Raw genomic sequence first — 25,984 nt, forward strand, 5'->3', positions numbered from 1 at the left:
CCTGAGGGCAACTCTGTTCTTGTGGAAAATTAGGTAAGGAGGGATAGCTATAAGGGCTTGCATCTCAGATACCCTCTTGGCAGAGGTAAGGCCACTAGTAGGACAGTTTAAGGGTGCACAGTTTTAGGGTTACTGAATGTGCTGGGTCAAAAGATGGCAGTGTAAGTTTTTCTAGGACAAAATTCACATCCTAAAAGGGAGGGGATAGGCTTCCTGGGGAGGTCTGATAGGAAGAACTCCCTTCAGGAACAGCTTGACCTCTAATCTAGAAGCCAGCAGTGGTAACATGGGCAGACAGGCAGAGATGACAGATAAATTGACTAACTGATGAGTAAGTTAGTCCCGAGTGAAGGGCTCACACAAATAGGAAAGGACCAAAAAAATAGGAATAGTCAGAGGGTCCTGGCTTTTCCTCTGACACCACCTGGAGAATCCTTTCCATTTAGAAATGTAACTTCTGGTGCTAGGTTTCCTGGCCTTCTGCAGGACATTGAGTATGTCCTCTGAGTATAGATGTCTGAAGGGGATTAAAACCCATCACCCATAAGGTCAGCTTTAAGTTGTTCACTTGGTGTAGTAGGGATCCTCTGTTCTGTGGGGAAACCTGTGGTGATTGCCCTTGTCTAGTAGAGAAGGGGAAACCAATGCTGTCTTGGCCAGTAGGGGGTTACCAACAGGATTTTTGGTTTGTCCTGGATTTTTGAGGACGACTTTCTGAATTAGTGTGAATTGTGGAAAAGCATAGAGATGCATTCCTCCCCCAAGGAAAAGAAAAGTTGTCCACTTTCTATGGTTGTGGATGTAGGACACCCTTGTGCAAAATTTGGGCATCTGTTTGTTCTGGGAGGGGGCAAACAGCTCTAGTTGGGGAATACCCCACCTGCGTATAAGATCTAGGAATACCTCTCTGTGAAGCATCAATTTGTGACAGGGAGCTGATGTTCTGCTTAGAGAGTCTGCCATGGCATTTTCTGTAGAAGGAATGTACACTGCTACTAGATGGATGTTGAAAGTTGATGCTCGAGTTCAGATTTGGATGGCTAAGCTGCAAAGGGGATAGGATCTTGTCCCCCCATTTATGTACCGCATAACAGTCATTTGTCTGTGACCACTATGAGAGTTCCTGGAAGTAGGGCTGTTTTGAAACTTTGTAGGGCTACACGGAGTGCCTCATTTCCTTGATTGATGTGGTCTATAAGTCTTGGTGTGGACCATTTTCCCTGCACAGTGATCTGATTTTGGTTATGCTGTAGCACTGCACCCAAACCCAAGTTTGATGCTTCTGTGGCGAGTTCTGGCAGGTGGGCAGGTACCTGTAATGGAAGTCCCTGATTGCGATGGACGGCAGAGATCCACCACTGGAGTTCTCTCTTCAGACACTGGAGTAGGGGGACAGGAGTGTCCATGGGACGGGAATTTTGACTCCATAAGTTTTTCAAGGTCCACTGGATCTCTCTCATGTGGAGTCTTGCTATGGGTAACATGGGTATTACGGATGCCATGTGTCTTAACACCCTTAGGAATTTTCATGCTGGCAATAAAGCGAGACTGGTGAGTTTGTTGAAGTATATGCCAAGATCCAGGATTCTTTGTTCTGGAATAAATGCTTTCATTAGGTTTGTTTTGATTCTGCATCCCAAGAAAATCATGTCTTGCATGGGTTACAGATGAGACTTTTCATTTATAGTGAACCCTAGGAGGGTCAGGGTGGAGATCACCTGTCGTAGGTGCTCTAGGAGGACTCAGCGGTCTTGAACAATCAGGTTAAGTTTGGATATATTTGTATACCCTATATTCTGCAGTGAGCAATGAAAGGTGCTAGACACTTTGTGAACAATCAAGGGACTGTGGAGAGTCCAAAGAGCAAGATAGAGAATTGAAAATGCCAGGAACCTACTGCAAAGCAGAGGAATTTCCTGCAATCTGGGTGAACAGGTATGTGGAGGTAGGCATCCTTCAAAATCCAGGGCTACCATGAAGGCCTGAGTGGGAATGAGTGGCAGGAGCAAAAGTAAGGTGATCATTTTGAAGCTGGGTACCTTGAAGACAGAGATTTAGGAAAGATAAATCCAGAATTGGTCTCCATGGACCATCTTTCCTTGGTCCCAAAAACATTATTGAATAAAATCCTTTGTTTCTTTGGGTGGGTGCTATTTGTTCTATGGTGCCTTGGGACAGTAGTTGTTGAATGACAGTGGTGAAGAGGTGGACTTGCTTTGCTGTAGGCTGAGGAATTCCCTGGAAGGGGGGTAACATCCAAGTCATAAAGTAGCCCCTCTGAATGATGGACAGTACCCATTTTTCTGTTGTAATCTTCCGCCAGGAGGGTTGGGAGAGGGTGAGGTGAAGGGACAATGGGGTGTTTTAATTTTGCAATGGTAGGTCGCAGAGAAGGTGGTCTGGCTTGAACAGACTGGGTCCAAAAGGGGGAACTGGAAAGGGGAGGAAAATCTGGGGTTAAAGGTTTTCCTCAATTGCTTGTGTCCCTTTATCTGAGGAGTTGTGTGGGAGGACTGCCTCCTGACAAAGGAAGTTCTTTGTGGATAGTTTCTGCGGATTCTGGGTATGGGAGATACCAGCAAGTGTTTTAGGTTTTGCAGTTCTTTTACCTTCTCTTGAAGGGATTTAAGAAGCTCAGCTGAGACCTGGCCAAATAGGGCTTTATTGCCAAGGGGGGCATCAAGAAGTTTTGTTTGTACATCTAAGAGCAGTGGCTGAAGTCTCAGTCAGGAGTATTTGCCTTAGCACTGAGCCAGATGCAGCAGATTTGGATGATGCTTCCACAGCACCACAACTGCACTTGGGAGTGCCTAGCTACTTGGGATGCTGTTGAGAGTAGGTTAAGTGGAGTTTTAATATTGGATTCAAGGGCCTCCACGAGTAGGGTAGAAGCTTTGGCAATTGTGTCCAGGACATACCTAGCCATGTGGGTTTGGTAGTTCAAGGCTCTAATAGCAAGCGTAGAAGAGGTGTACACCTTTTTTCCTGGTCTATCCATGAACTTACTGTCTTTATCAGTAGGATAGAGGGCGGCAGAAGGTATTTGTCTGGATATCTTATCTGCAGAAACTGCAACAGCAGCAGGGTCTGCTGGTGGGTTTTTAAAAAGGAACAGTGTCCTGTGGGACATTATAAAAATGGTCAGGATGTTTAGAGGCTGGGGGTTGCGAGTCTGGTGCCTGAGAGGCAGCCAAGAAGGCAGAGAGCAAAGGGGGCACAGCTGAAGGGGATGGTTGTTCCATTTGAAGATCAAAATACCTTTTCTTAGTACGAGACCTCTGAGGCCTGCGATTTAAAATGTTTCCTCATGAGGTGAATTCTTCCCCTGGAGATCTCTGAGATAATAAAGTCCCTGGGTGAATCAACTTGAGATTCATAAGTCACAGAATCTTCATCTGAGGAAAGATCTTCATCTGATACAAGCACAGTAGGCCCCTGTAGGAGAAACAATTGGTTGCTGTTGTGTCTGTAGGGCCTGGAATGCCTTAAACGGGTTTTGAGAACAAACATCCCATTCTGGGACAGGTTGTGTGTGTTTTATACATTGTTTTCTCTTCATTGGGGTAGATGGTAGAGAAATAGAGGGAGCCGACATCTGGGTGGATGGGTCAAGCAAGAGCAGGGCCCTCTGACTGAATGAGTCATGGTTCCCCTCCATCAGGATCTGATGGCTGGTTAGCCTCAGCGGACATGCTCGAGGTTTCTGAAAGTCCAGCTTCCATCGTGGTTCCTGGGCCTAGTAAGGAAATGGAGGTCTGAAGAGATCCTGGGCTTTCATCAGTCTCCGGAATCTCCCAATGCCTGAGGTGCAGCATGGGAATCAGGCCTGGTTTTCTTGGTCTTCTTCCACCATGGTTCATTGGATGGGCCTGCTCCTCCACCTCCACACCAATCACGAGACATCGGAGCCTCTGATTTTCCAAGTAAAGTTTAAGTGTGGCCAGACGGCTGCAAAGAGTTTTTGGAGCAGAAATTTACAAAAGGGGCATAATGTATGGTTGTGGGCCTCGACTAAACAAAATATGCACTTATCGTACGAGTCTTTGTGAGGAATTTGTCTCCCACAAGCACACTTCCCCTTTCTAGTGGATATGTACATATTAGCAATAACCAAAAAGACAATGAAAACCCCACAGGGTACTTATCTGTAGCGGTCATTTGTAGCAGTCTGAATTAGCGATCTGCTTCCCAAACTCGCAAAGTGGAAGACTGTCACTGCAGCAGAAAAATTCTGAAGAGGGTACCTGCAGATGTCACTTTTATACCCTACGTTAGTTTATGGCCCTGGCACAGGACGTCACATGTACCCTCCTACTTGGTATACTGGCCAGATGTCGGCACTGCAGACAGCAACCTCCCTACTGTTATGAATCCTGCAACATGAGAATAGGAGGACATCAAATTTTCTCATTGGAGACTCAATAGTGAGACACACGGATGTCCCACTCACTAGGTTGGACAAGGAGAAAGTCACGGTCAGCTGCCTGTCTGGTGCCAGGATTCATCAGATCATGCATGCACTCTGGTCTCTCAGCAACAAGTACCATTACGAATCTGTCACAGTTCATGTTGGTGTGAACAAACTCAGATGTACCTCACTGGACTATATTAAGATAGACATGGTTGAGCTCTATGTGTGTTCCAGGCAGGTATGCCCTAGACTTGAGTAGCATACTACCCTTACCTACAATGATGCTACAGTATAAACAAAAAACTATGGAGTTTAATAAATGGCTTAGTTTTGGGTTTCAAAGGGGATCCAGTTCCTGTCAGCCTGGAAAGTCATGGCCAACAAACTTCGCTGCTTTGCCAGAGACGGTTTGCACTTGGCACCTCTAGGCTTTTGACTGCTGGCAAAGGCTCTTGCCTCCCCCATAGTGCCTTTTTTAAGTAAGGTCTTGAAAACATTTACCACGTGAAGTTATCCAACTAGAACAAAATAAGGGTCATGCTGCTAAATGATAGGAGCTTAAACCAAAAACTGCACACTCTGGAAGCACTTCTATTACTAGAAGATGTAGATATCTTGTGGGTCACAGAAACCTAGTTCAAGGCCTTAAGAGTGCTCCAGCCTTGTAAGGCTACAATACCTTCCACACCTGCAGACCACAAACTGAACATATGAAAACCAAAGCAGGCAGTGTTTCTATCTATATTAGAGATAAATTCACCTCCCGTCTAGGTTACAGTGAGTAAGACCGCCATTCAAGTCACAACCAATTATAGAGCCTAGCCTACTTGATGAAACTGGAGTCGATCCAAATTTTACTAAACACTATGGTTACTGGGAATTTTAATCATCCCTCCATCAACTTGGAAACCTACGCTAGCCCCAACTCACTAGCGCAAATACTCCTTGACTTTAATTCAAATGCCCTGGAACAAACTGTTCACACCCCGATAAAAGGAACAAACATTCTATATCAGGTCCTCAATAACATGTCAAACAGATGCACTGCCACAACTGTCAGTGCACTCATTAAATCTGACCACAAAACAGTCACCTTCAAGCTGGTACTGACACCAGAGCTCACAAAGGGTGCAATTAGACTAAAAACTTCACCAAGGAAAACTATACCCTCCTAGGTGAAGGTATAAATGTATTCCAAGCCCTACCCAAGATGGAAGTGGTAACTAAGCTGAAGTTTACATTGAAATTCTGTACAATCACTTGCATAAGTGTATAAACTCAGCTGTACCACAAAGAATCAAAGCTAGATCCCAAAGTAAAAACAAGCTGCTATGGTGGACATCCAGCATCAACAAACTTTATAATAAATGCAAAAAGTTGTGTCCAAGAAAACAAAGGCAAGACCCCAACAATGGAAAAGCACCCTCCCTGAGCCTCAACAGGCAAATAAGACAACTTGTCAAATCCTCAACAGGTTTCTCTCAAAGGAGCCCTTAAAGTACAACCAAGGATAACCATAATGCCCTTTACAGCTATGCATGTAGCCTAAATAGTAGGACCCAAGCATGCGCAAACTAGTGACCAATGGTATCTCACACACTGACCACACAGAGACAGCAAACCTGCTAGTGGATAGGTTTGGCGAAAATTTCACTCCCTTATTCCCTAATTTATCGCAAACCTTCCCCCAAACTTCCCCACCAGCCTATATATCTAAAGAGCATGTCCTCAAAGCCTTGTCCAAGGAAGAAAAAAAAACGGCCTCTATGGGACCAGACATCACAGGCTCTCTTCTAAACAGGTTGAAAACATGAACTAGCATAGCCATTAAGTACCCTTTTCAATTATAGCCTAATCTCAGGCTTTGTTCCTGCAGAATGAACAGCAATAGTTATTCCCCTCCTAGCAACAGACCCATAAAAGCCTGACCAGCCTCATCTGTAATATCATGAAAAGATTAGTTGTGTAAATTACCATAACCACAGATGTCCTTCTCTTCCTATATGCTGCAGTAGCCATAAGATGAGATAGTCTGCCTCCAGTTGACTCATATGTTCGGCTGTTATACCAAAGCTAAACTTCTACTATGAAGGCGTGTGTGATTAGATGCATTACACAGAGAACATCGGGTATAAAGCGGACGTCAGCAAGTACCTACCTCAGAAATTAATGCTGCTCAGCATCAGCCTGAAGGAGTGAGCAAACAGAAGGTCAGGCAAGTATCAGGGGAAAGGTAGGGAGGGAGAATAAACTGCAGCATATAGAAGAGAAAGACATCTATGGTTCTAGTAAGATTTTACACAACTAATCAATGTCCTTCTACTCATATGTGGCAGTATCCATAACATGAGGGTGAATGCCAAAGCTCAAGCAGAAGTGGGACTGGGAGGAGAAGAGACATTTTCTGCAAAACCATGCAGAATAGCCTTGGCAAATCCTGCTATAGACCTGGAAAAGTACAGTTTTGTACCTACCATAAATGTAGATGTTCCGAGTGCTAATACAGCTGCAGTCATAACAGATGGGTTTTCCTGCCATCAGGCAGGTCCTCGGTCGGCCGAATTCCAAAGTCTAGGTCCGGCGCCAGATGTCATCACTTCTTCCCTGACGTCAGTGCGACAGGGGTATAAAAGAACCAGCCGATGCCATTTTCTTCAGTTTTTCTTGCCCCAAATGTCAGGTGCCCCCAGAAGGAAGGCAATACATAAATTTATGTAATAATGCAATGCAATATAATCAAAAAACAGTAGTTGCAAGCAAATACACCATAAAAGAATACCCCAAATCAGGTTGTATGAGGAGGTGTTAGCCATTAGGACTGTTCCAAGAGGGGAAGGAGGGAGGGAAACCTGGACTGCAGCTGTATTAGCACTCGAACATCTACATTTATGGTAGGTACAAAACTGTACTATGTTCATCGTGCATACAGCTGCAGTCATAACAGATGGGCAGAATCCCAAAGCTAAAAAAGGGGATACTTTCATCGTGCATACAGCTGCAGTCATCACATATGGGTTGTTCTGCCTCAGGCAGCCCTTCGGTCGGCCGGATTCCAAAGTCTGGGTCTGGCCTTGGCTGATGTCGCACTTTTCCCGACGTCAGAGCGTCTGGGGTATAAAAGCATCAGCCGACGCCATCTTCCTCAGTTTTTCTTGCCCCAGATGCCAGGTGCCCTCAAGGAAGGCTAAATTTGGAGAAATGCAATAAAATTCCAAACCTTTGCAAAAATATATATATACATATATACAAACAAATACACCATAATAGATCCCCCAGCTAGCTAATAGAGGGGTAAGCACCCTAGGAATACCACAGAGGGGAAGGAGGGAGGGTAAACCTGACTGCAGATGCATACCTATCGGACATCTACATTTATGGTAGGTACAAAACTGTACTATGTCCTTCAAGGATGCATCTGCAGTAATCACATATGGGTAGAATACCATAACCAATCTGGGGGTGGAGGTACTAAGTAAAGGATGGTGTAGTTAATATACCCTGCAGGACTGCCGTAGCAAAGCCTGCTCTGGATCTGGAGTATAAAGGTAAATTGTAATGTTTGGCCAATGTATGCACGGAGCTCCATGTAGCAGCTTCTAAAATGTCCTTGGTAGCCACCCCTCTTAGGAAGGCTGTGGTGGTGGCTGTGGCTCTCGTGGAATGAGGTTTGTTTGCTGGCACAGTTTTTCCATGAAAGGAGTAACAAAAACGAATGCAATTTCCTATCCATTTTGAAATTGTCTGTTTGGAAATTGCTTTTCCTTGTGCCCCAGCAGCATATGCTACAAACAACTGGTCAGTCTTTCTGTAACTTTTAGTTCTGTCCAAGTAGTAGCGCAATTGTCTGTGTATGTCCAGGGTGTGCAGAAGTTCAAATAATTTTTTGAATAATTTGAATAATGCGTTGACTCTCATAGAATCTATGAGTCTATGAGAGTCAACGCATTATTCAAATTATTCAAAAAATTATTTTGTGGTTTTGGGAAGAATGTAGGCAAGTGAATGGCTTGGTTCAAGGATACCCTGGATACCACCTTTGGCATAAATGTAGGATTGGTTCTCAAAGAAACTCTGTCTTGATGAAAGATAAGAAAGGGCTGCACTGCCATTAAAGCTTGTAACTCAGATACTCTTCTTGCTGAGGTTATGGCCAGAAGGAATGCAGTTTTCCAAGACAGAAACTGTAGATCCGCCGATGCTGCTGGTTCAAAGGGAGGAAGTGTTAGTTTTTCCAACACAAAGTTAAGGTCCCAAGTAGGTAGAGGTGGTTTCCTTGGAGGATTGATGTTTTTGATTCCTCTTAGAAACTGTCTTAGGAGAGGATGCGAGAAGACAGGTGGATTAACATTGTATTCTGCTGAAATTGCTGAGGCATGTATCTTAATGGAAGAGTAAGACAGGCCATTGTGGAACAATTCTGCCAAATATTCCAGTATATGTGCCATGCTCATCACTGTCACATCTAGGCCTTTTGTTGTGTTCCAAGTGTGAAACCTTTTCCATTTTGCTGAATATGCCTTCCTTGTGTAAGGCCGGCGAGCTTCCATAATAATATCCTTTACTCTCTGGGATAGGTTATCCTGAGGAGGAGTCATGGTATTCTCCAGGCAGTTAGCTGCAAGGTTTTCAGGTTGGAATGCAGAGTCTTGAAATTGTGCTGCGTCAGTAGAAGTGGCCATAGGGGGAGAGGCCACGGTTTTGTCTGTGACATGCTCTTTAACAGTGGGTACCAGTGCTGCCTTGGCCAGTTTGGAGCTATCAGAATCACTCTGGGCTGCTCTGCCCTAATCTTCAGTAAAACCTTGGTCATTAATGGGAGAGGTGGGAAAGCATAGACTGTTAGAGCTTTCCAGCTGAAAGAGAGAGCGTCCACTTTCCATGCTTGTGGGTGGTATGTCCTTGAGCAGAATGTCTTCAGTTGATGATTGTGGGGGGAAGCGAACAGATCTATTTCCGGCCTTCCCCATGATTGTGTTATGAGTAAGATGATGTCTGGGTGCAGCATCCATTCGTGTGCATCCATGGTAGTTCTGCTTAAGCTGTCTTTCCCTGGCATGAACTGGGACTGCAGCTGTATACTGAGTTTCAAGGAAAGTTCCCATAGATTCATTGCCAGTCTGCATAGAGGGTAGGAATGGGTGCCTCCTTGCTTGTTTATGTACCACATAACTGTGGTGTTGTCTGTCCTTATGAGCAGGTGGCCTTGATGAAGGAAAGGTTTGAAGGCCTCGATTGCGTGTATCACTGCCAGCATTTCCTTTTGGTTTATGTGCATGCGCAGCTCTCTTTGTGACCATAGCCCTTGGATACATCTGTCCTCCATGTGTGCTCCCCAGCCTTGGTCTGAAGCGTCCGTGGTGATGGTTTGGTTGGCTCTTGGTTTGCTGAAGGGCAACCCGCTGTTCGACTTGCAGGCTTGAGCCCACCAGAGAAATTCCTTTTGAAGGCAGGGAATGAGTGGGATCAAAGTTTCTAAGCTGTGACTGTGCTGAGTCCATACACTCCTTAGGTACCATTTTAATTTTCTCATATGCAGCCTTGCTTGCGGAATCAGAAGAATGCAAGTTGCCATGTAACCCAGGGCCTGCAGGATTTTCCTTGCAGTCATCTGAGTTTGTCTGGTCAGATTCTTGAAGTAATCCGGTAGTTGTTTTTGCTTTTCTTCTGTGAGAAAGGCCATTTGGGTGGTTGTGTCTAGATCCGCACCCAGAAAGGTTATTCTTTGGGATGGAACAAGTCTTGATTTTTGGATGTTGACTGTATATCCCAAGGCCTGTAGTAGGTGGATGGCATAGTCCAAGTCCTTTAACAAAATTTGCTTGTTGTCCGCTTGTATAAGGCAGTCGTCCAGATATGGGTAGATTTGAATCCCCTGAAGTCTGCAGTGTGCAATTACTGATGCCAGGAATTTCGTGAACACTCTGGGTGCAGTAGATAAGCCAAAGGGCAATGCAGAGAATTGATAATGGGTTGAACCTGCAAGAAATCTGAGGTATCTTCTGCAATCTTGTCTGATTGGGACATGCAGGTATGCCGCCTTGAGGTCCAATGTTACCAGCCAAGACTCCTTGCCCAGCATGGGAAGAAGCTGCTGTAATGTGAGCATCTTGAATTTTGGCACGGTTAATGTGTTTAGGATGGATAGGTCTAAAATAGGTCTCCAATCTTTGCCCTTCCTTGGTACCAGGAATAGTCTGGAATAAAAACCTTGACCCTGTTCTTGTGCAGGTACCTCTTGAATAGCTTTCATGTCCATGAGATCTGAAATTTGTTTTTGTGCCTCTGCCCTTTGATTGTGTGGCAGGTTTGGCATGCCTCTCATTTTCGGAAGGGTGTGAAAGTGGAATCTGTAGCCTCTGTCTATAATGTCCAGGATCCATTTGTCTTTTGTGACAATATGCCAATTTTTCGAAAATAATGCAAGTTTTCCGCCTAAAGGTGCTGCCATTTGAGCCTTGCTTGGCATGCAAAGGGGAAAGTCATTGGTTCTGCTTTCTGAATGGCTGTGAACTATCCTCACCACCTCTGTGTAGGTGCTTGCCATTGTCTGCCTCTAAACGATCCTTGAGATTGCCCTCTACCCCTCGGGCACCTGTATCTACCTCTTTGGGGTCTGTCCGTGGCTGGAAAGGACCAATTTTTTGAAGGCCAATTTCTACTGAAACGTGGAGGTTGTACCTGTAGGAAATCTTTCACTGTTTGCATTGATTTTGCCTTTTCCTCCATTTTCTTTCATACCTCTTCAGCTTTTACACCAAACAATACATCTTTTTGCAGAGGTGCATCTAGTAATTTAGCTTTGACATGATCTGGTAAGGTTTGCTCTTTGAGCCAAGCATGTCTACATATGACTGATCCTGTAACAGCAGCTCTACATGAGGCCTCTAAAGCATCAAAAAGTACAGTTTTGTACCTACCATAAATGTAGATGTCCGATAGGCATGCATCTGCAGTCCTTACAAATGGGTTGTCCTGTCGTCAGGCAGCCCTTCGGTCGGCCGGATTCCAAAGTCTGGGTCTGGCCTCGGCTGATGTCGCACTCCACCCGACGTCATAGCTGCAGTTATTTGGGTATAAAGGCATCAGCCGACACCATCTTCCTCAGTGTTTCTTGCCCCAGATGCCAGGTGCCCTCTAGGAAGGCTAAATTTGGATAATTGCAAAAGTTTCCAAATAAAAGAGAGCAAATAAAAATAAACATGTATATACATATATACAAACAAATACACCATAATAGATTCCCCCAGCTAGCTAGAAGATGGGTAAATACCCTAGGAGTACCTCAGAGGGGAAGGAGGGAGGGTAATCCTGACTGCAGATGCATGCCTATCGGACATCTACATTTATGGTAGGTACAAAACTGTACTATGTCCTTCAAGGATGCATCTGCAGTCCTTACAAATGGGTAGAATACCATAGCCAAACTGGGGGAGGAGGAGAGATTAGATTATGGTGTAGTTAAGATCCCTTGCAAAACAGCAGTGGCAAAACCTGCTCGGGATCTGGAGTATAATGGTAAATTATAATGCTTGGCAAATGTATGCACGGAGCTCCAAGTAGCAGCCTCTAAAATGTCTTTTGTAGCCACTCCTCGTAAAAAGGCTGTGGTAGTGGCTGTAGCCCTTGTAGAGTGAGGTCTGATGTTTTCTGGAGTTTTCTTCCCATGGTAAGAGTAACAGAATCTAATGCAATTTCCTATCCACTTAGAGATTGTCTGTTTTGAAATTGCTTTTCCTTCCATTCCTGTTGCATATGCTACCAAGTAGTTGGTCAGTTTTTCTATTGCTCTTGGTCCTGTCCAGGTAGTAACGTAATTGCCTGTGAACATCCAAGGTATGCAACAGTCTTTCTCCCCTGTTCTGTGGATTGGGGAAGAATGTAGGTAGGTGGATAGCCTGGTTTAAGGATACCCTGGAGACCACCTTTGGCATAAAAGTAGGATTTGTTCTCATGGACACTATCTTGATGGAAGATCAGGAAGGGCTGTACTGTCATTAATGCCTGTAGTTCAGAAACCCTTCTTGCTGAAGTGATTGCAAGCAGGAAAGCAGTTTTCCATGATAAGTACTGTAATTCTGCTGTTGCTGCTGGCTCGAAAGGTGGTAGTGTCAACTTTTCTAGCACAAAGTTCAAGTCCCAAGCTGGCAATGGTGGCTTTCTAGGTGGTTTTACATTTTTAATTCCTCTCAGAAACTGCCTGAGCAGGGGATGTGAGAAGACTGGAGGATCCAAGTTGTATTCTGCTGAAATAGCTGATGCATGAATCTTGATGGAAGAATAGGAGAGGCCATTGTGGAAGAGCTCTGCCAAGTATTCCAGGATGTTGGCTATGTTTACCAGTGACACATTTTCTCCTTTTGCAGTACTCCAAATGTGATACCTTTTCCATTTTGCTGAATAATTTTTTCTTGTTGAGGGTCTGCGAGCCTCCAAGATAATGTCTTTAACCCTTTGGGATAAATCTGGGTTATTTGGTCTTATGCAATGTTCCAGGCAGTCAGCTGCAGTGTTTTCAGGTTTGGATGCAGGGTTTTGTAGTTGTTCTGTGTTAACAGTAAGGGAACTAGGGGTAGAGGCCATATTTGTTCCCAAGACATACTCCTCAGTAATGGGTACCAATGTTGCCTTGGCCAGTCTGGAGCTATCAGGATGATCCTTGGACGGTCTTCTTTGATCTTCAATAGCACCTTGTGCATCAAAGGAAGTGGTGGGAATGCATATGCTGTCAGGTTTTTCCAACTGAAAGATAGGGAGTCCACTTTCCAAGCAAGTGGGTGGTACGTCCTTGTGCAGAATTTCTTCAGTTGGTGATTGTGTGGGGATGCAAATAAGTCTATTTCTGGTAGTCCCCATTTTCCTGTAATGGTTTTGAAGATGTCCGGATGCAGCATCCATTCGTGGGCATCCGTGGTAGTTCTGCTTAGTATGTCTGCTAGTGTGTTTTCTTTTCCTGGCACAAAAATTGCTTGTAACTGAATGTTGAAACTCAGGGCCACATTCCAGAGGTCCATTGCCATCCGGCATAGGGGATATGAATGTGTGCCTCCCTGTTTGTTGATGTACCACATAACTGTGGTGTTGTCTGTCCTTATCAACAGTTGGCCTTGTCGAAGAAATGGTCTGAATGTCTGAATTGCCAGTTTTACTGCCAGCATTTCCTTTTGATTTATGTGTAGGTGCAGCTGGTCTTGAGTCCATAAGCCTTGTATGCACTTGTCCAGCATGTGCGCCCCCCAACCGAGGTCTGAGGCGTCCGTTGTGAAGGTCTGGCTTGGTTGAGTGCTGTGGAAGGGCAGTCCTTTGTTTGATTGACAGGCCTGAGCCCACCATTGGAATTCTTGTTTCAGGCATGGGATTATTGGAATTTGGGTTTCTAGGCTGTGCTTGTGCTGAGACCATAAATTCCTTAGGTACCACTGTAACTTTCTCATATGCAGTCTGGCATGTGGAACCAATATTATGCAGGATGCCATGAAACCCAGAGCTTGCAGGACTTTTCTTGCTGTTAGCTGGTTCTGTTTTGTTAATGCCAAGAAGTAGAGAGGGAGTTGCTCCTGCTTTTCTACTGTTAGGAATGCCATTTGTTTTGATGTGTCCAGCTCTGCACCCAAAAAGGTTATCCTTTGGGATGGTATCAGTCTTGACTTTTTTATATTGACTGTGTATCCCAGGGCTTGCAGTAGATGAATGACCCTTTTCAAGTCTTTTGCTAGCTTGTTTTTGTTGTCCGCTTGTAACAGGCAGTCGTCCAGGTAAGGGTAGATTTGAATTCCCTGAAGCCTGCAATGAGCAATTACTGATGCCAGGCATTTCGTGAACACTCTAGGCGCAGTAGATAAACCAAAGGGCAATGCTGAGAATTGATAATGCTCTGATCCTGCAAGAAATCTGAGGTACCTTCTGCAATTTGGTCGTATAGGGACGTGCAGGTATGCCTACTTGAGATCTAGAGTTACCAGCCAAGACTCCTTGCCCAACATGGGAAGAAGCTGCTGTAGGGTCAGCATTTTGAATTTTGGGACAATGAGGTATGTGTTTAAAGCGAACAGGTCGAGAATAGGTCTCCATTGGTTTTCTTTTCTTGGTACCAGGAAGAGCCTGGAATAAAATCCTTGTCCTTGTTCCAAAGATGGTACCTTTTCTACAGCTCTCATCCTTAGTAAGTGAGTTATTTGTTTTAGAGCTTCTGCCTTTTGATTTGGAGGTAGGTTTGGCATTCCTCTCTTCCTTGGTAGAGTATGGAAGTGAAACCTGTAACCTTGGTAGAGTATGGAAGTGAAACCTGTAACCTTGGTCTATTGTCTGTAAAATCCACTTGTCTCCTGTGATGTAATGCCAGTTTATTGAAAATAAGGCTAGCTTCCCGCCTAAGGGTGCTTCCAGTTGTTCCCTGGTAGGCGGTGCCAGAGCCAAGTCACTGTGATTGTCCTGTGGTAGTGGTGGTGGCTGGATCTGTGGCTGTACCTCGCTGGTTGTTAGCCTGCCACTGGCGTCCCCTGTAGGCACCTCTGGGTTGACCCCTGCCTCTTGAGCGCCTATTCCTGCCTCTCTGAGCTCTGGAGGTGTCTGGAAAGGACCAATTCTTGGAGGGCCAATTCCTGCTAAACCTTGGAGGTTGGACCTGCAAGAAATCCTTGACTGTCTGGACGGATTTTGCCTTCTCTTCCATCTTCTTCAGCACCTGCTGTGCAGGAGAGCCAAACAAATTGAGCTTGTCCATGGGAGCATCTAGGAGCTTTGATTTAACATGGTCTGGTAAGGACTGCTCTTTTAACCATGCATGTCTTCTGATCACTGTGCCAGTCATGGCTGATCTAAAGGAAGCCTCCAGTGCATCATAGCCGCATTTTAAAGAATGGTTACTGACCTGCTGAATGTTATGTACCATTTCCTGAACAGATTTTTTGTCTAATGGTTCATCCGAGGACAGCTTTTTAGTTAACTGGTCTAACATAAATTCTTGATACTGGATCATGTGGAATTGACAGTTCAAGGCCCTAGCTGAAAGAGTAGCAGAAGTGTAAACTTTTTTACCCCATCTCTAAGGCCCTAGATTCCCTTTCAGAGGGGAGGGGTTTTTTGGCAGAGGTAGCTGCTACAGCCTTAGGTCCCTGGGAGATAGTTTCGGGATCTGCAACAGGAGCCTTATACAAATGATAATGTGTGTCCGGAACCCTGTAGTACCTATCGGGCTTAGCAGGGGCCAGAGGAAGAGAGTCAGGAGCAGTACAAGCATCATTAAATGCATCATCCACAACAGTAAGAACTGGAGGAATGGCTAAAGGCGTATGCTGTGGTAAATGCAGAAAGGTTCTAAGCCTTTTTCTAGAGTCTGAAAAATCCTGTCCCTGCCATTGAAATTGTTCCCTCATAGCATGCAAGGTTTCCCCAAAGGAAAATTCCTCAGGCGGAGAGGCAGAAGGAATGGACTCTTCAGCATCAGAGTCTTCATAAGGGGAAAAAGAGCCCTCTGGAGGGTTTGAATTATCTGATTCATCAGAGGAGTCATCTGTAGAAACTGGCTCAGGGGGCTCTACTCTAGGCCTCTTCTCTGGAGGTGGGTGAGAGGCCCTGTCTGGGTGTGGTTGGGATCCCCGGATCAAAGAAATGAGATCCTCTGCTAGACTAAGCATTTGTGAACTAGAGCTAGGCCTGTGAGAGGGGGTCTTAGCAGGCACAGTTTTGGTAGATTTAGCTGCTTTAGCCCTGGCAAAGGCCTTGATCGACATGGTTGCAGGTGGCCTAGCAGCTCCACGTGCAGGGGTAGAAATATCCAAGGGGATAGTATCAGATAAATCCTGGGAACCTGCAAGAACAGGTGGGATTACAGTAGCCGATTCAACTATGTTGGATGAGGCCTCGGTAGGTGGTAAGCTTTCGGCTGTAGGAAGAACCGTGGGCTCGGTTTCAGCCGAAACCGAGACACTCGCGGTTGGCTCGGCCGAAACCGCAGACCACGAGTGTCGGTCCTTTTCTTTGCGCTTTTTACATATTTGCGTAGTCGGAGGATCCGACGGCATAATGTAAGCAAAAGCGGAGCCGAAAAACTCCTCAGCAAATTCCGACCGACGTCTAAGCGTCCGTTGGTTAAAAGAAGCACAGGCTAGACAAGCTGCTACGTCGTGGTCTGGGCCTAAACAAGGTAAGCAGTAAGAGTGGAAATCTTTATGAGGTATTTGTTTCCCACAAGTTAAACAGTTATTCACTTTTTCTGACATCGGCTGAGGCAAGAAAGAGTCCCCAACGGGGTACTTAGCTTTTTAGAAGTCTTCGGTAGTAGGAATCTCTGGTTCTGACCGACCGGCACTTGCGAACAGCTTCTGCTTCGGGCGCCACGGGGCAAGAAAGACTGAGGAAGATGGCGTCGGCTGATGCCTTTATACCCGAATAACTGCAGCTATGACGTCGGGTGGAGTGCGACATCAGCCGAGGCCAGACCCAGACTTTGGAATCCGGCCGACCGAAGGGCTGCCTGATGACAGGACAACCCATTTGTAAGGACTGCAGATGCATCCTTGAAGGACATCCACATTGCAACAAGGTATGTTTACCCACTTGCTCTGCACTATGTAACAAATCCTGCAACTCCAAGTCTGGTTGTTCAGGTTGTGACATTTTGCTTTTCAACTGTGATAACAGGTACTTTAACATATGGAACTGACAGTTTAATGCCCTCATGGTTAAGGTGGCAGAGGTGTATACCTTTTCCCCCCACCTTTCTAAAGCTCTGGAATCTCTCTCTGAAGATAATGTATTTTTAGCAGTGGAGGCCTTAATTCCCTTGGGACCCTGTGAAATAGTTTCTGGGTCAGCCGCATGGCTTTTGTATAGGAATTGGTGTGAATCAGGAACCCGGTAATACCTGTCAGGCTTGACTGGAGCTGGAGGTAAAGAATCTGGGTTAAGGCAGGCCTCCGAATACACATCATCTAGTATGTCTAAGATAGGAGGTATAGCCAGAGGCCTGTGCTGAGGGAGCAAGAGGAAATCCCTAAGCCTTTTCTTGGAGTCTGAGTACTCTTGGCCTTCCCAGTGGAAGTGTTCCCTCAAGGTATGTAAGGTTTCCCCAAAAGAGTAATCCTCAGGGGGGGGGGGGGAGACAGAGGGAATGGACTCCTCTGCATCAGAATCTTCAAAAGGGGAGTATGAATGTACCTGGTCTTCAGAATGTTCTGAAATAATGGAGGCCTGGTCCGAGGAAGGGAATTCTTCCTCCACTCTGGGCCTTTTGTCTGGGGGGGGGTTGTGAACCCCTGATAAGAGTAATCAAATCCTCAGCCATTTTGAACATCTGCTTTTTAGGCATGGGTCCTTGAGAGGGGGCCCTGTGGAGCTTGTCTTTTAGTATGCATGGCTGCTTTAGACTTAGTGAAAGCCTTGATGGAAAAAGAAGAAGAAGGCCTGAAGACACCTCGAGAGGTGGCAGGCCTGTCTAAACTCTGAGTTTCACCGCCAAGAGTGGCTTCGGTATCTGTAGTCGGGGTGTGGGCCGAAGACCCTGCGACCTCGGGCACAGAAGACACCACCAATGAAGTGTCATCGGTAGTCAGGAGCTGCGTAGGCACCTCGCTGAGAACCGGACCACCTGTAGTCGGCTTTGGCGTGGTGTCGGTAGAAGTCACGCACCTCGTATGTCGGTCCTTATCTTTGCATCTTTTACTCAAAACTGGAGTCGGAGTATCCGACGACATAATGTAATTAAACTTTTTGCCAAAATAGTGTTGGGCGAACTCCGCCCGATGCTTAATACTGCGTCTGTTGAATGTAGCACACAAACGACAGGCCGAGACGTCGTGGTCTGGGCCTAAGCAAGGAATGCAGAGGGAATGAAAATCCTTATGCGGTATTTGCTTCCCACATGAAATGCAATTATTAACTTTGTCTGACATCGGTCTGAGGCAAGAAAAGTTTCCCCAACGGGGTACTTAGCTTCCAAGAAGACTTCGGTTGAAAAATATTCGTAATCTCAGGAGCTAGACGACCGGCACTTGCGAACTGCTTCTACTTCGGGCACTGCGCGGCAAGAAAGACTGGAGAAAATGGCGTCGGCTGGTTCTTTTATACCCCTGTCGCACTGACATCAGGGAAGAAGCGACGACATCTGACGTCGGTCCTAGACTTTGGAATTCGGCCGACCGAGGACCCGCCTGATGGCAGGAAATCCCATCTGTTATGACTGCAGCTGTATGCACGATGAACATCAATATCCAACTTACAGTGTTTGGTAAAGGTATGAAGAGATGACCATGTAAGCTGCTTCCAAAATGGAAGCTGTATCCAGACCTTTAAAGAAGGCCCCAGAAGATGACACAGCTCTGGAAGTGTGTGCCTTCACTGGGAAAGGCTGGTCCTTCCCATTAGCCATGTAACAAAAGGTAATGGCTTTAGAAATCCAGGAGGAAATAGTTTGGTTGGAAACAGTGAGCCCTAGGGCTCTTGGCTGATGGGCTGGGTTTTAGCCAGATAGCACCTTAGCTGTCTGTGCCCATCCAAAAAGTGTGAAGGATCCTCTCACTAGATGACTGTGGAGAAGGAAAAAAGGTGGGAAGGTTAATAGCTTGATTCAGTGACAGCGCATTCACCACCTTAGGCATGAACAAAGGATTGTTACGAAGGAGCACCCTGTCCCTATGGAAGGCTGTAAAAGGGGAGTAGGCCATAACAGCCTGAAGTTCAGAAATTCTTCTGATTGAAGTGATAGCCACCAGGAGAGCAGTTTTCCAAATGCAATGTTGATGGGAAAAGGTCTTGGCTGGTTCAAATGGAGGCAGCATAAGCTTTTCAAGCACAAAGTTGAGATCCCAAGGAAGAGGGATTGGTTTTCTTGGTGGTCTGATGTGCAAAACTCCTTTCAGGAAAAGGTCGACTTCCAACCTGGACGTCAAAGGGGGAGTCGAGGGTAAGCATGCTGAGATGGCAGATAGGTATGCCTTGACAGAAGAGTAGGAAAAGCCACCTTTCATCAGCTCACACAGGTAAGACAGGACCACTGGTAGATCCACAAATAGTGGTTAAAGTTTGTTTTTTTAGACACCAGACAGAAAACTTACATTTGGATAGATAGGATTTTCTGGTAGTGGGTTTTCTCACCTCCTACAGAACCTATAGCACATCTCCAGTGTAAAGGTGTCTAAAAGAGATCACAGCCCCATCACCCATAGTGTTAGATTCAAGATGGAGACTCGAGGGTGTATTAGAGTCTCCTTTTCCTGTGTGAGAAGGTCCATTCTGTGGGGTAGCTTGTGGTGATTGCCCTTGGCTAGCTGATGAAGGGGTAACCAATGCTGTCTTTAGCCAAAAGGGAGTCTAGCAAGATTTTTAGTAGTTCTTTCTGAATTTTCAGCAGAACGTTTTGAATTAGAGGAAGGGGGGGGGGTGTATACACAAACATCCCCTTCCATGGGAGGAAAGAGCTCTACCCTCCATGTTCCCAGGTTTTGGGACCCTGGAGCAGTATTTGTGAAGTTGTCTGTTCATGGGGAGGCAAACAGATCCACTTGTGGAGTACCCCTTCGATGGACCAGGTCCAGGAACACATCCCTATTTAACATTAATACGTGGGAATGGGTCAACGACCTGCTTAATGAATCTGCAATTACATTCTGAGCTGATGGAATGTACACAGCCTGCAGGGAAACAATTGCCCATGTATACAGGGGCAACCTGCAAAGCAGGTAGGATTTGGTCCCCTCTTGCTTGTTGATGTACCAGAGGGCTGTGGTGTTGTCTGCGAACCATCTCAACTCTCCTGGGTTGGATTTTGCCTTTGAAAATGTTTAGGGCAAAAATCAGAGCCCTCATTTATTTGATGGTGATATGCTCCTTTGACTAAAGGAGTCCACGCATCTCTTGCCCTCCAATTCTCTAGAGTTGCCCCCAACCTGTGTCTGACGCATCTGTGTACAGATCCTGGTTGGAGGGGAAAGCCTGTTTTTTTTTTGTAACCTGTGCTACCCACCACTGTAACTCCCTTTTAAACAGGGCAAGAGTGGAATTACATACACCAAGGGGTGAAGATGTTGCTTCCAGACTGTCCTCAGAAACCAATGAAACTTCATGTGTAGCCTTGCCAAGAGTACCATGGGAATGATGGAGGGTATGAAACCCAAGAATTGAAAGAACTCTCTGGCCATGAGGGACTCAAGTGGGATCATTGCCTGAAAGTCAGTGGTGAGGGACAGTTTTTTTTTCTAGAGGTAAGCAAGCCATCATTGGAACAGAGAGAATTCTGTGCCCCAGGAAGACATGGTCCTGGGAAAGGATCAGAGAAGATTTCTGAAGATTTAAAGCAAACTACTACTACGTCTGGCTTTTCCCGGTTAGGGGTCGCCACAGCGGAACTCCAGTCCACTAATGATTGGCAGTAGATTTTTTTATGGGTGCCAGCTCGATGCCCAACCTTCAGCGAAGGCACGCCCATTCTACGTATGTCTTTCAAACGCCACTCAAACTTCTCAAAAGGGACATTGCAAAGTGGAGTGTTCCTGCACCTCCTGGGGTGGAAGCCTGGATGAGAAGATCGTTCAAATAAGGGAAAATTTGTATGGCCTGTACTCTCCGGACTGCTATGAAAGGGGCTAAATATTTTGTGAGTACTTTGGGTCCATAATGGCAAAGCACAGAATTAAAAGTGAGAGAAATCCATAGAGAAGTGCAGGAATTTCCTGAAACTGGGATGAATAGGAATGTGTAGACAGGCATCTTTTATGTCTAAAGATACCATGTAAGCCTGAGGAAGTACCAGGGGAAGTAGAATATGAAGGGATAGCATCTGAAAGTAAGGGACCTTTAGAAAGGTGTTCAGATGAGACAGATACAAAATAGGTCTCCGTGGACCTTATTTCCTGGGCACCAGAAACATTCTTGAATAAAAACCCTTTGCCCACAGATTTTAGAAGCACCTCTTGGATGGTACCCTGGGAAAGGAAGGACTGCAGGACAGGAGGGAAGAGATCTATTTGGTACAGAGGAGGTTGGGGAATATCTTTGAAGGTTGGTAGGGATTCCCAGACCATGAAGTAACCATGTTTGATCATTGAAAGGACCCAAGAGTCCTGGGTTATCACTTTCCAAGCTGGTAAGGATAGGGAAAGGTGGAGAGAGACACAAGTGTTAAGGTTTAGGGCCTGGTAGTCACAGGCTACCAGGCTTTGACTGAAAGGACTGTTTTTGAGGAGTGGAAGGGGAGGATCTTGCAGGAAAGAACAGTTGTGTAAAATCTTACCATAACCATAGATGTACTCCTCTTCCATGTTGCAGTATTCTTACTGTGGGATTCTCCGCCTCAGGCAACTCTAACATTGGCTCCTATACAAAAAGCTTAAGCCTGGTTGCTGATGGTGCGTGGAATGTCACATGCAGGGCCATAAACCAGGTGACTATGTGATGTCTGCATGTACAGACCTCAGAACTAACTGCCCAGTCAGGCAGTAGACTAGGTAGAGCCAAATGATGTCCTCCAGACAGGTGAAATGCCAAAGAATGCCCAGTGTGTACGAGGTGCCCCAATGGGCTGGTTTAATGAAAGCTCGTTGACCACTTTGGGCATGAAGGAGGGGTTGGTGTGTAGGGCTGCCCTACCTTTTGTGGACGATAGTGTAGAGAGGGCATGCCATAAGGGCCTACAACTCTGATACCCTTCTGGCTGAGGTGAGAGCTACCAGCAGGATGGTTTTCCATGTGCACATTTGTAGTGATACAGAACTAGCTGGCTTAAATGGGGTCAGTGTGAGTTTTAAGTTTAGGTCCCAAGGTGGTGAGATAGGCTTCCTTGTGGTCTGATGTGCAAGACCCCCTTCAGGAACAAATTAACATCTAGCCTAGAAAATACTGGGGGGGGGTCTAAGGGTAAGCAGGCAGAGATAGCAAAAAGGTGCACTGTCACTGATCAGTATGAAAGGCCTGCCTTGATAAGCTCACATACATATACTAGGACCAGAGGTACATCTGCTAGAAAGGGATCCCTGAGCCTTTGGTGACAATTTGGATAATCTTTCCCATTTTAGAATGCAGGATCTCCTCATGTTAGGTTTCCTGGCCTCCCTCAGGACAGAACGCAGGTCTTCAGAATAGTGGTGTCTGAAGGGTATTAAAAGTTAATCACCCAGACGGAGACAGCATCTCCAGATGAGGGTGAATGAGAGTTCCCTTCTGTTGTGTGAGTAGGTCCACCCTGTATGGTAACTTGTGGTGATTGCCCTAAGCTAGGGATAGTAGGAGGGGGAAACAATGCTGCCTTGGCCAATAAGGAGTCACCAGTAAGATTTTGGATTGTTCTTCCTGATTTTCAGGAGAATTTTTTGAATGAGAGGAAAGGCGTACAGAAATCATCCCTTCCATGAGATAGTGAAGGCATCCACTCTCCAGGCTAGAAGAGAGGGGGGGGTCCTTTGTATAGAATTTTCTCAGTTGTCTGTTCTGGGGGGAGGCAAATAAATCCACTTGGTGTGCCCCACTGATGGACAAGATCCGGAAAAACTTCTCTGTGCAACATCCATTCGTGATTCAGAAATAATGATCTGCTGGCAGCATCTGCTTGGTGGTTGTCCTGAGATGGGATGTAGACTGCCTGAAGGGATAAGTTGTTTTGTGAGGCTAGGTCCCAAATCTGCATTGCCAGACTGCAGAGGATGTCGGACTTGGTCCCCCCGTTTGTTGATGTACCACATATCTGTGGTATTGTCTGTGAAGATTTGAAGGGGGCCTGGCTGTAGAAGGGGGACAAACCTTTTTAGGGCTAAATATACTGCAGTTATTTCCATTACACTGATGTTTTTTTTTCAGGAGGGGTGTCTGCCAGTGTTCATGCACCTTGAGGCCTTTCATGGTAACCCCCAGCCCAGGTCTGAGGCATCTGTGTGGATATGTTGAACTTGCGTGGGTGGTAAAAGGGGAAGTCCTGGGTTAATTTTAATTTGTTGGATCCACCACTGTATTTCTGACTTGAGGCAGTGTAGGAAGGGGATCTGGAACTCTAGTGTGTGACTATGTTGGGACCATACATTATTTAGATACCATTGTAGCGTCCTCATGTGCAACCTGTCTAGTGAAAAGCATGGAAATGGTGGCTGCCATAAGACCCAGAAGTCGCATGAACTGTCTCGCTAACAACTGTTGGGTCTGTATAATATCCTGGAAGTGGTCTGTTAGAGAAAGCACCTTGTCTGGAGGGAGGAATGCCTTCATCAGGTCTGTTCAGGTCCTGCATCCCAGAAGGTTTTGTCCTTCTCTGGTGCAAGAGATGATTTGGGGATCTTGAGGGTGAACACTGAACCCCAATCCCTGCAGTACGGACATGGTGAACTGCAGATTTTTTTTAGAATGCTTTCTTTCTCTGCAAGAATGAGTATATCATCTAGGTAGGGATAGATCTGAATGCCCCTGGTCCTGCAGTGTGATATGGCGGGAGCTAGACATTGGGTGAAGACCCTGGATGCAGTGGATATTCAAAAGGGCAAGGTAGTAAATTGAAAGTGAGAACAGGACCCAGCAAAATGTAAGTACTTTCTGTGGGTAGGCTGTATAGGGATATGGAGGTAGGCCTCCTTCAGGTCTAGAGTAGCCATGAAAACACTTGGGATGGCAGTACAGGAAGGAGGGTCTGAAGGGATAGCATTCCGAAGGAAGTGACTTTTAGGAAGAGGTTTAGAAAGGACATATAGAGGATTGGCCTCCATGGTCGATCCCTTTTTTGGTACCAGGAATAGCCTTGAGTAGAAATCTTTTCCTTCTTGTCCTGAGGGGACAGGTTCTATTGTTCCATGGTCCAGAAGATCCTGAATAATGTGAGGGATAAGGTGTAGAACATTTCGGGGAGGGAATGGAATGCCCCATGGTGTGGGCTTTTCTTTCAAAGATAAAAAAAATATCCCTTTTCTACTATTGCCAGAACCCAGCTGTCTGAGGTGATAGTTCTCCAGAGGGGAAGGCCTAAGGCAGGCTGACAGGGTAGATGGGCAAGGGAGTGGTGCACTGTTTGTACCACTTTTGTCCTGAAAGGGCTGTCTGTGGGTGGACTGAGAAGGCGTAGGCCTGGAAGAGGCCTGCCTCCTGTCACCTTTCCTATGCCTGGAAGAAGGGGTAGCAGGAAGTACAGTTGTGTACCTACCATAAATGTAGATGTTCAAGTGTATTCACTGTTGCAGTCATTACTATTGGGTTATCCTGCTGGCAGGCTACCCGCAGTCAGCCAAAATTCCAAGTCTAGGTCCGGCGTCGGTTGCTGTCACCTCTTCCCTGATGTCAGTGTCCCAGAGGTATAAAAGATGCAGCAAACGCCATTTTCTTCAGTTTTTCTTGCCCCAGATGTCAGGTGCCCCCAAAATGGTAGGCTAAAACATTATGCCAATAATATACATGCAGTAAAATAAACATTTTCTTCATCTACAAGCAAACACACCACATAGGTTGTATAAGACAGAAGAAAAGGGGGGTGGTGGGTGGGTAACCTGGACTGCAACAATGAATACACTCGAACATCTACATTTATGGTAGGTAAACAACTGTACTATGTTCATCGTGTTTCACTGTTGCAGTCATTACTATTGGGTTGAATCCCAAAGCTGAGGTTGGGTGGCTGATACTAAATAAGATTAGGTGCGGCTAATAAGGCCCTGCAGAACTGCAGTGGCAAAGCCTGCTCTGGATTTAGAGTAGAGGTAAATGGTAGTGCTTTGTAAAAGTGTGCACTGAACTCCAAATTGCAGCCTCTAAAATGTCTTTGGTTGGTACTCCTCTGAGAAAGGCTGCTGAAGTGGCTGCTGCCCTGGTTGAATGAGGCCTATTGGGCACTGATTTGCCATGGTGTGAGTAGCAGAAACGAATGCAGTGGCCTATCCATTTTGAAATAGTCTGTTTTGAGATAGGCTTTCCTTGGGATCCTGCAGCATATGCTACTAAAAGTTGCTCAGTCTTTCTGAAAGCTTTAGTTCTGTCCAAGTAGAAGCATAGTTGTCTATGTCTAAAGAATGCAGAAGTCGCTCACCCTTATTCTGTGGGTTTGGATAAAAAGTAGGCAAATTAATGGTTTGGTTAAGGGCCACACTGGACATTACCTTAGGCATAAATGTTGGGTTCGTCCTTAAAGAAACCCTGTCTGGATGGAAAATGCTGAAAGGTTCCACAGCCATGAGTGCCTGTAATTCTGAAACTCATCTGGCAGAGGTTATTGCTAGGGAGCAGAGCTGTTTTCCAAGATAAAAACTTTATATCATCTGCATTGGCTGGCTCAAAAGGTGGCATTGTGAGTTTTTCCAAGACATAATTGAGGTCCCATGCAGGTATTGGGACTCTCCTTGGAGGTCTGTTTTTGGCCCCTCTGAGGTACTGCCTTAGCAGTGGATGGGAAAAATAGGAGGTTCCATATTGTAATGAGCTGAAATGGCAGAGGCATGAATTTTAACAGATGAAAAAGATAGACCTTTGTCCAGCATCTCAGGTATTGTAAAATCTGAGGAATGTTTGGTACATATGTGTCAATTTCTTGTGCCTGGTTCCAAGCACAGAATCTTTTCCATTTTCCTGCATAAGATTTTCTGATACTGGGCTTCATGGACTCCAAAATAACATCCATCA

This window comes from Protopterus annectens, chromosome 13.part0, assembly GCF_019279795.1.
Source record: "Protopterus annectens isolate FY-2018-M chromosome 13.part0, PAN1.0, whole genome shotgun sequence".
In the NCBI taxonomy this organism is placed as follows: Eukaryota; Metazoa; Chordata; order Ceratodontiformes; family Protopteridae; genus Protopterus; species Protopterus annectens.